This window comes from Nelumbo lutea, chromosome 6, assembly GCF_056320005.1.
Source record: "Nelumbo lutea isolate HS-2025 chromosome 6, American lotus-T2T, whole genome shotgun sequence".
In the NCBI taxonomy this organism is placed as follows: Eukaryota; Viridiplantae; Streptophyta; class Magnoliopsida; order Proteales; family Nelumbonaceae; genus Nelumbo; species Nelumbo lutea.
Window position 1 is genome coordinate 42681894 of NC_142689.1, and position 15000 is coordinate 42696893.

The following is a 15000-nucleotide window of genomic DNA, read 5'->3' on the forward strand; positions in this document are numbered from 1 at the left end:
CTCATGGGAATTAGTTCATTATTTTTACTTTTTACTAAAGTCATCCCAGTTTTCTTAGGCACAACATGAATAGGACTTACCCATTTGCTATCTGAAATTGGATAAATTATCCCTTCATCTAACAGTTTAAGCACCTCTTTCATTACTACCTCTTTCATCACCGGGTTGAGTTTTCTTTGTGGTTCTCTAACTGGTTTAGCATCATCTTCCAAAAGGATCCTATGCATGCAAATCGAGGGGCTGACCCCTTTTATGTCGGCTAGGGTCCAGCCAATCGCCTCCTTATGGTCCTTTAGGACATTGATGAGCCTCTCCTCTTGCTCCTCAGTCAACCCTTTTACAATGATCACAGGCAGTGTCTCTTTTTCACCCAAGTAGGCATATTTTAGGTGATCAGGTAGGGTCTTTAGTTCCAGCTCCGGAGCCTGCAAAACAGAGGGCAGCAGCCTTGCGTGAGAAACCTTTGACTGAACATCAGAAATCCTTACCTCCTGTTCAGGTTCCAGAGTATCATAGGATGCATCGATCTCCTCCTCCCTGTCCGATTGTGCCTTATATTCTAGCTCATCATCCATGTCCTCCTCTCCAAAGACTTCCTGCACAATCGAATCGATAGTATCAATAGAGTAGATCGAATGACACTCACTAGGATATTTCATTGCATCAAAAATATTAAATTTTACAATCTCTCCATCAAACTCGACGGAGAGGGTACCCTCATCCACATCTATTTTGGTCTTGGCCGTTCTCATGAATGGACGACCTAATAGAAGTGGGGCTGAACTCGTGGTTGTGTCTTCTTCCATCTTCAGGATGTAAAAATCAGTTGGAAAGATCAAATCGTTAACCTGCACTAATACATCATCAACAATTCCTTCTGGGTATGCATTAGAACGATCAGCCAATTGAATAACAACTCTAGTCTCTTTTAAAGGACCTAGTCTCAATGCACAGTAAATCGAGTATGGCATGACATTAATAGATGCACCTAAGTCCAGCATGGCACGCTCGATTCGTTTATTGCCAATCACACAGGGTAGGGTAAACATACCTGGATCAGCACACTTTTTTGGCAGGGTCCTCTTGATCACGGCTGAAATGTTCTCTCCTACTCTTACCTTTTCATCAATTCGCAGCCTCCTCTTGTTAGTGCATAACTCTTTCAAAAATTTTGCATATTTAGGGATTTGTTTTATTGCATCTAGCAAGGGAATGTTGATCTCCACCTTCCTGAAGGTTTCTAACACTTCTTGTTCATATTCCTCTTTCTTTGAATTTGCCAACCTGCTAGGAAAAGGTGGTACAATATTAGTAACCTTAGGGAGAGGGGGGTCCGATTTTACCTTAATGGGGCTATCGTTTGACCCTTGTCCTTCCTCTTCCTTGGCTGCCTTCGATGGTGAACTTGGTTGGGACTGCAACTCTCTTCCGCTTCTCAACACCACCGCACTTGCATTCTCTTTTGGATTAACTACCATTTGTGAGGGTAGTTTCCCAGAGTTCTGCACCTCCAACTTGCTGATGGAAGTGGCAAGTTGGCTAATTTGGTTCCCCAAATTCTGAATGCTAGCTCTTGTTTCCTGCTGAAATTGCTTAGTATTAGTAGCTAGAGCCTTAACCATTTCATCCAAAGACATACCTGAATTTGGGGGTTGGCTTTGCACTGTGATGGGTGTTGAAAACTGGGGCTGTCGATTGAGAAATTGGGGCTGATATTTATGCTGTCCTCCTTGGGTCCCGTAGCTTAAGTTTGGATGAACTCTCCACCCCGGATTGTAATGATTGGAGTAAGGATCATACTTTCGTTGGGGCTGGCCCGGGAATCCTCCCATGGCATTGACTTGCTACATCGGGCCATCTTGTAATGATGGACACATGTCCGTAGGATGTCCAGGGATCGAACAGATACCACACACCCTGGCAGTTTGTAACTGTCCTGCTATGATCTGCTTAACCAAGGCAGTTAAATCATAAATCTGGTTTTCTAAATTTGCATGGCTTACCTCGTTAACCCTTCGAATGGTACCTTCTGTCCTTGTACCAAATTGCTGAAAATTTTCAGCCATATTGGAGATTAATTCCCTGGCCACTTTAGGTGTCTTGTTCACTAGAGCTCCTCCACTGGCTGCATCGACTATACTTCTATCCATGCGCTGAAGCCCTTCATAGAAGTATTGGATTAACAATTGTTCAGGAATTTGGTGGTGGGGACAACTAGCAACAAGTTGCTTAAACCTTTCCCAATATTCATATAATGTCTCACCACCAAACTGTCAAACTCCACATATTTCTTTTCTTATATTTGCAGCCCGGGATGCAGGAAAATATTTATCTAAAAATATCCTATTCATTTCATCCCATGTGCGTACTGAACCGGGAAGGAAAATATACAACCAATCCTTTGCCTTATCTCTTAAAGTAAATGGAAAGGCTATGAGTTTTACCTGGTCCTCGGTCATACCGTGGGGTTTCATGCTTGAACAGACGACATGAAATTCCTCTAGATGTTTGTGAGGGTCCTCACTTGGGAAACCATGAAACTGAGATAATAATTGAATCAAACCAGATTTGAGTTCAAAGGCTACCTCAAGAGTGGGATACGTGATGCATAAAGGTTGTTGGTTCATAATTGGTGCAGCCAACTCCCTTAATGTCCTCTCTCTGTCATCCATTCTTTCTACTTCTTCGAAGATGGGAAGATCACAATCTAAATTCACCTTCTTTGGTGAACGATCCTTCCTTTGCTTCGCCTCCTTTCTTAAACGACGGGTGGTCCTCTCAATTTCGGGATTGTACTCGAGTTCACCTCGTTGAGAAGCACGAGTCATAAAACAAAAGAGGTTAACAAGAGGAAGGTAATAGCTAAGAAATTAAAGTTGCTCCCCGGCAATGGCGCCAAAATTTTGGCGGGTTTGTCGAAGCCCTCAAAATTAGTACTAGTCCCACAATAAAATGTTTGCAGTAAAAGTGGTTCTAGGTCGAATCCCACAGGGAGAAAATCAGTAATCTCTTAGCCGAATGGGTAAAGTAATTGTGTGGGAAAATTAAATAACTAAAATTAAAAGAATAACAATCTAAACAAACAAGAGAAAATCAGTCTTACCGAATTCTGGTTCAAGGGTTCGGGTTGAATCGATTGGCCATCAATCCTAGGTACAATTCAGCATTCTTGCAATTCAAGCCTTTAACCTTAGATTTATTAGGATAGCCATAATAAACCTTGCATTTTCCTAATTCAGTTGACCAAACCCAGCATTCGATCAACACTTATCACCACTCAACTGGGTACGATAGCGTTCCATGTTAAACAATGATAGCATTAAGATTTGTGAAAACAGTTAAACCAAAATAACAATAATTGAGATAGCTACAATTACTGAATTTTGTCCCATCGATTCTTTTAGGTTGAACCATGTTAAAACATTGGTCAAAGGCTGTCACGAACAATTGACCCAAAAAGATAACAACCTAATTGCTACTTGTACCATTATTCGTGACAATTACGGATCACCAAAATCATGGATAGCAGTAGGAAAATCAACATTAATTCAGTTTGTCAGACTAATTAACATTAACATCCAATAAAAATGTACACAAGAACCAATGAATACTTGAATTAAAAAGAAAGAAAATAAAGTAACTACAGAACCTCACAATGGCACAATCGAACCTCCCCCCTTGAACCAGAAAAAGAAGCTTAGCTACTCATGATCTGCGCAATCTCCATGCTTTGCTTCTCCATAGCCGAGCTGCCTTCTTGCTTCTTGGTCTTCTTGATGATCTCTTGGATCTTGGAATGAGTGATTGCTAGAGCTGGTTCGCCCCCCTCTTTATATAGCCAAAGGAGAGGGCTGTTTTCCAACTCCTTCTAGGAGATCATCTTATCCTTAGGGAGTTTTGATCTTATCTTGAACTAATCCTATCCTATCTCTTATCTAATGCTCTAATCTCAATCTTCTTATCTCTCTAGGATTACATTCAAGAATTTAGATCTGATAAAACTCTCTCCTTGGAGATTACATTCGAAATTCGGACTCTTAACTCTTGAATTCGAGTTGGGCTGCTTCAGCTACTTCTGCGAGTTGGGCTTAAGTTGTGAAATGGGCCTGGCTGCGAACTTGCTCCGACTTTGGGCTCGTTTTCGTACTCGATGCGTGCCGAATCTGTCAAAACCCAAAACATAAAAGTTGTGGGCCTTCCTTTCTTCTTTCTAATGCTTCTTGAATTGTCCAATTCGGTGTCCGGAATTGAGCGTTAGGCCAAGATTACTGACTGTCACCAAAACTATGCAAAATCACCCGATTTGTCCTGTTTTCTTCCAATTGCCTTCTTTATTGCCCTAAATCGAAATACAAGAGTAATGAGTTCATTTAAGTGATAAATAAATATAAAAGAGTGAATATTAGAGGATAAAAATAGGGTTCTTTTTTGTCTCATCAAGTACTTACAGCATGGGAAGTTGCCAAAAGATCCCAAGCATAGAACTGAGATACGACATCGAGCACCTTGTTTCCTATACTATAATGGAAACCTCTACAGATGGTCCTTTAATGATGTCTACATGATGTGTATCCACGGAGATGAAATTCAAGGCACACTCGACCAAGCACACTCTAGAGTTTGTGGTGCTCACCAATTAGGGCCTAAGCTCCACGATCGGCTTAAGCGAATGGGCTTCTATTGGCCAACAATAGTTAAGGACTCAATAAAATATGCCAAAAGACATCAGGCATGTTAATTTCATGGGGATTTTATTCGCCAACCACCTAAACATATACACCCTATAATTGCATCGTAGCCATTTGATGTAGTGGACTTGATGTGGTTAGTCCTTTACCTAAGTCTTCTCGATAATACATTTTCATCTTAATAGCAATAGATTACTTTTCCAAATGAGCTAAAGCAATTCCTCTTCGATAAATAAAGAAATAAGATGTTGTCAACTTCATTCGGACTCACATTGTCTATCACTACAACGTTCCACGTTACATAATCATGAATAATGGGAAGCCACTCTCAACAGAATTAGTGACACAATTTTGTGACAAGTTTGGCACTAAATAGAGGTTTTTAACCATATACAATGCAGCGGCCAATGGACTTGTAGAAGCCTTTAACAAAGCCGTCTACGAATTACCTGAGAAGATTGTGTCCAAGTCCAGAGAGATTGGCATGAATGCGTGGATGAGGCCTTATAGGCATATTGGACACCTTACCACACTACCACAAATGCAACTCCATTTGCTTTAGTATATGGTGTAAAAGTCATACTTCCCCTCGAGAGACAGATAAACTCCCTTAGGATGGCTATCCAAGAGGGAATTACAGAAGATGAGAACGTAAAGTTATGATTAGTTGAGCTCAAAGCACTAGACAAGAATATGTTAGATGCTCAACAAAGCTACCAAACTCGTTTGGCTTTGCATTCAACAAGAAGTTTCAACGTTGCTCCTTTCAGAAAGGAGATATAGTCCTACTGCTCAATGACCTATCGTTCTCTCACCCCATTCAGAATGGAAATTTGACCCTAAATGGGATGGGCCTCATGTGGTGGAAGAAGTTTACACTAAAGGTGCTTATATCCTTTTCACACCACAAGCCTCTGTCTTGGTCCCATTAATGGAAAGTAGCTTAAGAGGTACTACCCCTAGTTTGTTGCATTATAATGATCCTAGCCTACATGAGCCTAAACTATGAATGGCAAAAAAAAAAAAGTCTTTTGCATTGTAATGCTCTTGACCCACATGAGCCTAAACTATGAATGGCAAAACAAATGTCAAACATGAGAATTTCTCTCTTAGAATAAAAAGAAGGAAATATCAAGTCCATTTCCAACATCATTTAACTACAATGTAGAAGTTGTTTCATTTACAAGAGAAAAATCACTTCTTGGAGTTTTACATATTTAAATCTACTTTTACAAAGAGCAATGGATGCTTCTATAAGTTGTGTTGTCACTTACTCCACCCGTTTTTATTATTGCTCCTCTATTCTTTGTTGTTCCTCCTCAAGTGTATAAGACATTACATCAATGTGGGGTTTCTTGTTATTAACAGAAGTCATGGAAACTATGATTTGAAACCTTTGGTTGCTAGAAAAGGACTTATTCAATTCATGCGCATCACTATAATAACTAGATATGCTAATTCCCACCTTCTATTTCTTAGTTGGGGCATGTTTAACTCTGTTCTCCGCATGATGATGAGGAACTAATTTCTTGGGCAAATGACAACACGTCAAGATGGTAAACCTCTTCAAGAGCCTTTATTACCATGGGAAATTTGGTTGTAGACATTCATTCATGTGGGTAGAGATCTTCATAAACAATCTCCCATGTTAAAGGAATGCGCTCATCCCATATGATCTCATAGAAGTCAAACAATCTCCCATGTTTGTAATGGCTATGATGCATCCTTGTTACACATACTAGGTTTTTTTTTTTTTTACCATTCCTCAATTTTTACACCAATGGCCTTTAATTTCATGACATTCCAGACCAGTTTCTCTCTTGGTAAGTGTGAAGCGATACCACCACCGAGGGAGGTTAAGGCTATTTTAAGTGTTGTGACCACACATTAAGTGGTAAATATATACTAACATGTGTTTGGTAAAAAAAGTCACTAAGAGGTACATTTTTTAAAAAAAAGTAATTATAGAAAAAGTGACCTGAGATTTGCTTTTTTTAGAACTTCTTAGAGAAGTGATTTTTCGAATAGAATGGAATGATTCAGTCCTTATATATTTTTAGTCCCAGTTTTACCCCTACATGAGGGTTTTCTTCCCTCTCCTCCCATTCAAACACAATAAACATAGGCGAGGTGCACTCACTTGCAAGTCCATCGATGATGATTTATGATGCGAAAACACGGCCGGCAAACCTATCATTTTGTTGTTTTGTATCTTTTTGTCCATTTTTTCTTTGATTCGAAGCACTTTTGTGGGTTTTTTTTAATGCCTGAAAACTCCTCTCTTCTATGTGTTCGCAGATCTGCTTTGGGTGAGTTTAACGGCGACAACCCATCATCCAGCCACTGGTGAACAAAGGTTAGTTCACCTAAACTCCTCCCCTCCATTTTTTATGTTCTTTTTTGGGTTTTTTTTTTTGATGAATATTTGTCTAATTCGATTTTTTCAGATTTTCATATGAGAAATCTGAAATATTTGTGCTTGGCTTTTTTTGCATTGTTTATGTGATGGTTCCTATGCATATGTAGGATTTTATGGTCATTTTTTGTTGAAAATCATGCAAAAAATATATTGAAATATGTGGGTTACAGATATTTTTCTTGATTTTTGTATGAATAATTAGTTAAATGTTTATATTTTTTTATTTATGATTGCATTTTTCTGAAAGTATTTATTATTATTATCCACGTGGCACTCCATGTGTGGGCCCCTGTGGGCTCTCATGTTGTGCCATGATGATTTTTCATTGAAATGTATATTATAATTATGTGAAAATCATTGTTTATATGTATGAGTAAAGTGAGGGCTAAAAGTATCATTTATGCCAATATAAGTACATGTGGAGAAAGTAGTTCCCCAAACTTCTCCACCCTAATAAGTGCTCAAAAAACACAATAAATAAGTTGACAAATGGATCACCAAACAACCATAAATGATGCTTAAAAAAACACTTACAATATAAATTCTTATTTTAACAATCACTTAATCACCAAACAAAACATAAAAGGATACGGTCTTAAATGTGGTATATTTATCAAAATTCACTCGGGTTTTATTGGTCAAAGCCCTCGTTATCATAAATGTGCGGCAGCATGGATTTTCCCATCAATATTACCTATACCACTATAGCGAATAGCTCCGTCTGTTTATGGAATTTTCAGTGGACAGAAGTGTCCCTATGTTTGGACTTAAAAAAATGAAGCAAAGACGGTTTCTAAAGCCACAGAATTTGACCACTACTAGACAATTCACTTTTGCTACTTACACGGTTTTAGATCATGATGAACGGAGTATGTAATTCAAGATGGATGGATCCACAGTAATACATCAATCAACGGCCATGGATCACTTTTTGCCCACAATTTGTATTAACTGCAATGGTTTAGAATCAATTGTAATGCCCCATAACGATCATAAAATTACTGTGGATGGATCCACAGTAATTTTAATGTTATACAAACTGCTAAATAACCATTGTGTTGAGCTAATCCAATCTAAAATTAGCAAAAATCGTTTGCTATTAAATGCATCAATGTCAGCGCATACAATTCATCAAACAAGGCAAATTATGGAATTGTGATGTGACCTAGGCCTTTATTATTATATTTATAGTGTGATCAGGTAACAAGAGTGGTAGGTGAAACGGCGCCGAGCCCGGGGTATTTATTTCCAAAGAGAAACCATATTCAAATTAAAGTATTCAAACAAACTTTCATTTTCCCTATATAACTAAATGCATCTTCTACGGCCTTGACGTGAAAATAATAGACCAAGGGCCCACTTAATACTCACGCTTCAAATTTGTTTCAGGCCATCTCTAAGAAGGGCATAAATGATTTAAATATGCCATTCATTTCGTTCAATTCGTTGGAATAAAAATAAAAAACCCGGTATGTATTTTGAACCCTGCGCTATAGATTCAAACGGAGGGCCTTGAACTTGAAGATGCCCTTCCCCAGTCCATTTTCATAAAGTCAGGGGATGAAGGAGGAATACCACACGGTTGCTTTGTTTGGATCGGGCGCATAGCCTATGTAAGAACCGAGCCGATTCCTCCTTCATCCCCTGACTTTATGAAAATGGACTTCATTGTATATCTTTCTCTCTGTTTTAATATTGTATATTTTCTTATTTATAATCTATATATAGTAAGACGGCCCACATCAGCATACATTTCCTTGTTCTATTACCTCCACCGTGCATCCTCCTTGACTCTCTCTCCTCTCTCCTTCACATTACTCCCATTAAGCTCTGTCAACATTCCCAACCCAACTACCTAAACATATTCCTACAATGTCTCCCCTAACTTCCCAAGGTATCTCTTCTAAGCCATTAGAAATGATGTTACCCCACTCCCCAATCCTAAAATCTCTCCCCAATCTATCCAATAACCACTCTCTCTCATTTAAAATATACATGTGAATTAATAAATAGTTAAATATGGTTAATATTTAATCCAATACATATTCAATGATTATTAAATAGTGTCATTACCAAAAGTTAATAAAAACAGTTAGTAAATTACCAAAAATTAATAAATATTGTTACTAATTAACTCATCATGACTTTTTAAAATATTTTGCATAAATACTGTTATATTCATGTTAATTAACAACATTTTATAGAAATTGAAAACTCTTTAACTAATTTCTATAATAATCAAATACAAATGGGGGAATAAAATATGATAATGTTAGAAAATGAAATTATTAATTAATTTTTATGGGAAAATAAAAGATATTTTAGTGTAATTTTGTTAGTAAACTACCTAATAAAAATAAATATTTAATAACAATTTAAAATAATTTTCAATAAATCTCCATAATTACTCAACTATAACAATTATTTCAAAATTTTCATAAAACTACATTTTTGTAAAATAACATTTTGGAAATTAAAATATATAATATTTTTGAAAGTTTATTTAAAATGTATTAAATAATTATTGAAAATTATTGAAATATTTTGGAAATTGTAGGAAATTTTATTACATTTGATAGATTTTGGAAAACTATTGAAAAGTTATGTAATTTTTGTCGTAAATTATTGAAAATTATTAAAGATAAAAGAGTATGGGAAAGGGAAAACTATAGCTTGAACCAATAATTACAAAAATTATTAAGATAAATTAGTATAATACTGGAAAAAGGAAGTTATTGATTAGTTTATATTAGAAAATATAAGATAAATTTGTTTAATTATATATAAACTGATTGTGCGCGATCGGGTTGCTCCTAACTGGCGGGCAGCTCGGATGTTGGTTACTTAGTTGGTCAGTTGAACTGCAATAAGAGGAAAGCTCAGAGAACCCAAGGTGGCTTACCCGGTGTGGGCTCTCTGATGCTTAAGTTAATACTCTTGTTTGAGCGAGTTGAATGCTTGAATGCAAGAATGCTAGTAAGCAGTAAATCGCGCATACCTTGTGTCGCTGGGGTTGATGCCCTTAAATAGGTGAGTTGTCATAGGTCTCATGAAACACCTTCAAGATCTTCAACCCACGCTATTAGGAGTCTGTTCTGCACTAGGAGGAGGACTTCGTGCAAGCCAATAAGGCTTATCGAGCTTGTCCGATCTAGGCAGGATAAGGATAAGACTTAAAGTCATGCAGCGTGATCCCAAAGAACCCAGAGACAACTGACCCACTTCTAGAACATGTCTACGTGTCATATCGGCAGGTCAGGCCATTACGAGCTGCTCGGACCTCGGGCTTGGCCGAGGTGCTCGAGGTACCCAAGATGACCTGGCCTACTGAGGAGGCAGGAAGTGTCGAGTCAATGTCCAATCAGTAGGTCGCTTCCACGTGCTCGTACATGAATAGGTCGGGCCAAATCACCCCTCATCAATTGCCCCCCATTCCCCGTGCCAGGGGTTCTGACCCGATGCGGGGAGTTCATGACGAGCTTAGGTAGATTTGGCCCGGTCTGTTAGACAATTATGCCCTTAGCTCCAATCAGATTGATGTATCTTTTGACATATATTGTAAATGAATAAAGTACATATTTGATTCATGTTATATTGGTGTGTTTTTTGTGTAATACCCTTAAAATTGAACACTTATGAGACTCGTGTTAGTTTAGAATACTCACAACTATTTGATAGATCTAGGGAGGTTTATCCTGCAAAGGCTGACACTAATGCCAAGTGGGTTGGGGTGGCTTGTCTCAACTGCCAGGGTGAGACCTGAGGCACATATAGTGTGGGTTTTCTCGAAACCTTGAACCGGACCAAATTCCAATATTGCCCTGGACCTTGGAGATAAATGGGCAAAACTGAAATATTACACCTGACCCCTAGACTCGATTAGGGTGCTACACTAGGTGTCGGATTGGGCTGTCTTTGATAAGCCAATCAGTGAGATCCTTAGCCGGGTCAAAACCTGGGTATGTTGGGGCAATCTGAGAATTCACTTGAGTGGGTGATCATAGTGATAGGATCAGCCCCTTTGTCAGGCAAAGTGAATGATCGGGGAATGCACTCTCTTTGATGGAAACCTAAACTGCTAGCAGTTGATTTCAAACTTGTTGAGATTTTTTTTGCAAAATATATTTATATAGAGATATACATATAAATTATGGTTTCATAAATTCTTTGCAAAAGGTTTTAATTCCTGGGATCCATGTGAGTAAACAGTGCAACACATTACCTTGCAGCCGAGGGAGAGGTCCTCTATTGTCGGGCAATGTATGATTTTTAAGGGCTGGGAGGTTAAGTGTAAAACCATTTAGGGATAATAAACCTGATGGTATAATCTCACATAAGTCCATAGTCCTTGGGCCTTCATAAGGTTGCTGGACCTAGGGACCATTTAGTGTAAATGTTAGGCCTACTAAGAGCCCATGTTGATGGACTCAATGATTCACTGTCTTCAGAAGTGAATTCGGCCAAGCCTTGTAACAGAGGCTGGGCTGAACCCATATGGCTTTTGTGGAGATCAATTTTAGGGTCTCATGCCATACAAAGAGAACCAAACTAACTAGCATTTAAAGGGAAAGTGAGCTATGTGACTATATGGGCGTAAAGCCTATTTCAAACTGGGCTTAAGTGATTTAATTAAATGGACGAATTCTGGTTTATAATATGATTAGAATTAGCTAAAATATAAGATAAGTCTCATCCATTTAAGATTCCAGATCCAATTAAAGATTTGGATCAAAGAACTCTTTCCTAATTGGATTAGAAGCTGATCCAAAGAAGGTTATAAATAGGAGGGCAAATTCTTCTTAAAGAAGCATTTCTTTCTGCAATCTTTTTCTCCTTCTATTCTTGTCGCCCGACCCAGTTCGATCTCTACCTCCTAGAGTGACTAAGAACAATTCTTGACAATGTTTCTTGGTATAAGAAACAATCTGAAGTCATGCTCACATACTCCCTACTCGATTCTTGGTGAAGAATCTGGGTTCTTGGTGAAGAACCCTTTTGCTAATCCTACCTAAACATAAGTTGTGTCATCTTCAGTGGAGGTGGGTTTTGGTGACCTCTTTGGGCATGAAAACCTACACTGGTAGGAGCTTTTTGCATGGATTTCATATCAAGCATTCCTTTCCCTCTTTTGGTTACAAATTTGGTCTGGTTTGTTTCAAGAATGAACCTTGAAAATGCAGTTTTCTAAATAAGGGAAAAGGATTCCTGAAAGGGAGAAAGATAATTTTTGAAATTTCACCCAACCTCCTTGCAAGGTTTGGCCATCCATATGATGGATCTCCCTTCCCTTCATGGTCCTCGTACTGATCGAGGTCCAGCCTAGAGGTCAAATCAAGACGATCCAATCGACTCAACCATAAAGCCAGATCGCGTACCAAGGACACACAGACGTCACTCGAATTAAAAACTTTGTGGAAGTCAAAATGCATGCTCAACCAATTTCAACCTCGAAAGTCGTACGACCGGTTTTTATGAGAGCCGTTGGATTAGACTAATTTGAGCCATCCATGACTAACTAGAGTGGCTATAAATAGGGGCCTTGGGTCCCATTCACCCTATCTTATTTTGGATTTTTGCATTATAAAGTTTGCATGCTAGCTTCCAGGTCGGTAGTCTTTGTCTTGTCTCCGAGGTCATCTCCTTCCTTTGGTAAGCTTTCTTTTCTTGCCTTTATCCATTTCAGTCTTTCATTTCAATATGTCTACTAGCACGGGTAGCATTTTTTATATGAGTGGTGAGTTCGATCAGGCCGAGGAGGGTACCTCAGTCCAAGACTTAGAATCTAGCCTGGCAGAGATGATCACGTTGGACCATAGCTCAGAGTCTAGTCCACCCGAGGTGGAGACCTCAGTTTAGGAGTGGAAAGCTTCTAGTAAAAAGGCTTCGTATTTACCCTAATCATTATGGTTATAACTACCTTTGAAGAGTATTCCCTGGGAGCACGATGACGATAAAATTACCGTCTTCAAGGAGTAGTTGATTTCCAGGCTCTGATTCCCTATTTACCCTTTTGTCATTGAAATCTTAAACTTCTTTGTTGTCACTACCAACCAGCTTAATCCAAACTCGGTTTTTTATCATGGTTGGCACCATTTCCTTGTTCCACGATTACGACCTCCCCTAAGACATTGATACCTTCACCTCACTCTACTCTATTAAGAACCTTGCCAGTCCCAAGGGGGTGGATAATCTTAGTTATTACATAGCTTACTGCCCTAGGTATAAGCTGCTCCACGAGTATCCTTCTAAGGTGCCAGCTTAGAAGAATAGGTATTTTACTGTAATTGTTGAAGGGGGTGGCCTTTCCCAACTGAATGGAGAACCGCCATCAGTGACCTTAGAGATCATTTAATTAGGATGATGAGAAAGAAGATGCGATCCTTGGTCGAGCTCAACCTAAAATTGGGAGACTATTTGGCTGAGGATAAGATTATCAAGAACGGGTTGAGTCCTCCGAGTAGGTTGTCACTTCGATACACACTTTGATTTTTACGTGCTATCTTCTCTTGTATCACTTCGGCTAATCTAGTACTTGCTTTCCATAGGCATTATGGCGAGTGTCCTAATGACCAACCTCTTCGCTGGCATGAAGAGGAAGAAGAGAAAGATGTCCTGAGGTGACTCTTCCCAAGCGCCTACGGTTGAGCTTGTTGCCCCTGTTCAAACCGAGGACCCAACAATCATTAATTTGGTCGAGGAGGACCAAGAGAAAGAGTCGTCGCCTCACCAACCCGAGGCAGTTCTGTCATCTGAGCCTCAGACCGTTCATCCCAAGGTCGGTTCTTCAAGTGAGGGCCCCGAGATGGTCCAAAGTATCATGAACGCCCGGACCAACCTCATAAAGAGTAAGGAGGTGGTTTTTCCTAAGGAGGTCACTAAGCTCAACGGGCTGCCTCATGCTCAATTAGGTGTCAGGGCTGTGAGTCACATCATGATGGTATGTTCCCGATCCCAATACCTTGTTTCTGTTCACCCTATCTTTCATACTTAGTAATTTTTTCTCTTTTCTATAGGAAAACATCATGATCCATTCTCTTATGCAGCAGCTCGATCAGCACGTTGCAAGGATGAAGGCCACCGAGGCAAAGGCTGAACAAGCCGAGGCAACAGTCATGGAGTGTCGGAGCAAGATGTTAAAGGTCGTTGATACCATCCAAAAGCTGGAGGCCAAAGTTCTGGCAAAGAAGGAGAAGAATGGAAAGCTGGCAAAGGAGGCCGAGCAGTAGAAAGTTTCTTCTACCGAACGTGGGGCCATTCTTATCCAAGGTATTAAGGATGTCGAGGTAGCTACAGTTAATGATTATAAAGCCTCGCCATAGTACAACCAGATATGGGAGGAGCTCGATATAGATGCCTTTCGGAAGGGCTTCAAACTTTTCCGCTGGTTGACCAAGTGCAAGTTCCTTGAGCTCAACCTCGGAGTTGTCACCACCAAGATGGTTGTGGAAGCTGACCAAGAGCTACACTCTGATGAAGAGAGTGACGAAGGCCTTGAAGGGGGAGCGACAGAGAAAAGCCCGGCTGCTGCAGCTAATGAGGTCATGGAGGTTGATGAGGTTCCTATTGCGGAGGATGTTTATGGAAACTGATCCGGCAAATGAATCTTCTGAGAATATTGAAGGTGGGGGTGAGGAGTCCCATGATGAGTAAACTTTGCCTCTTTTCTTTGGACCTCCTTGTACATATGACATCTGTTGAGCCTTCGAGCTTGGTTTAGTAGATTTTTACCTTATTTCTTCTTTTTCTTTTACTTTTTTTTTTGTTGGATGTACAAATCGCCCTCTTTTGGAAGAAATGAAATGAAATTCTCTTTTTTGCCACCTCGCGTACAATGAATCAATGATCAAAATTTTGTACCGTAGGTCAAGTTGAATAGTGTCTCACCTACCGTGG

General features: G+C 39.3%; 1 non-coding gene across 1 annotated transcript; it reads left to right on the forward strand.

The window, feature by feature from the left end:
• Positions 1–2196: 2196 nt before the first annotated feature.
• Positions 2197–2303, forward strand: LOC148848764 (small nucleolar RNA R71). Its single transcript, XR_016101602.1, has one exon. It is a non-coding gene; the product is annotated as a small nucleolar RNA R71 (small nucleolar RNA).
• Positions 2304–15000: the final 12697 nt, after the last annotated feature.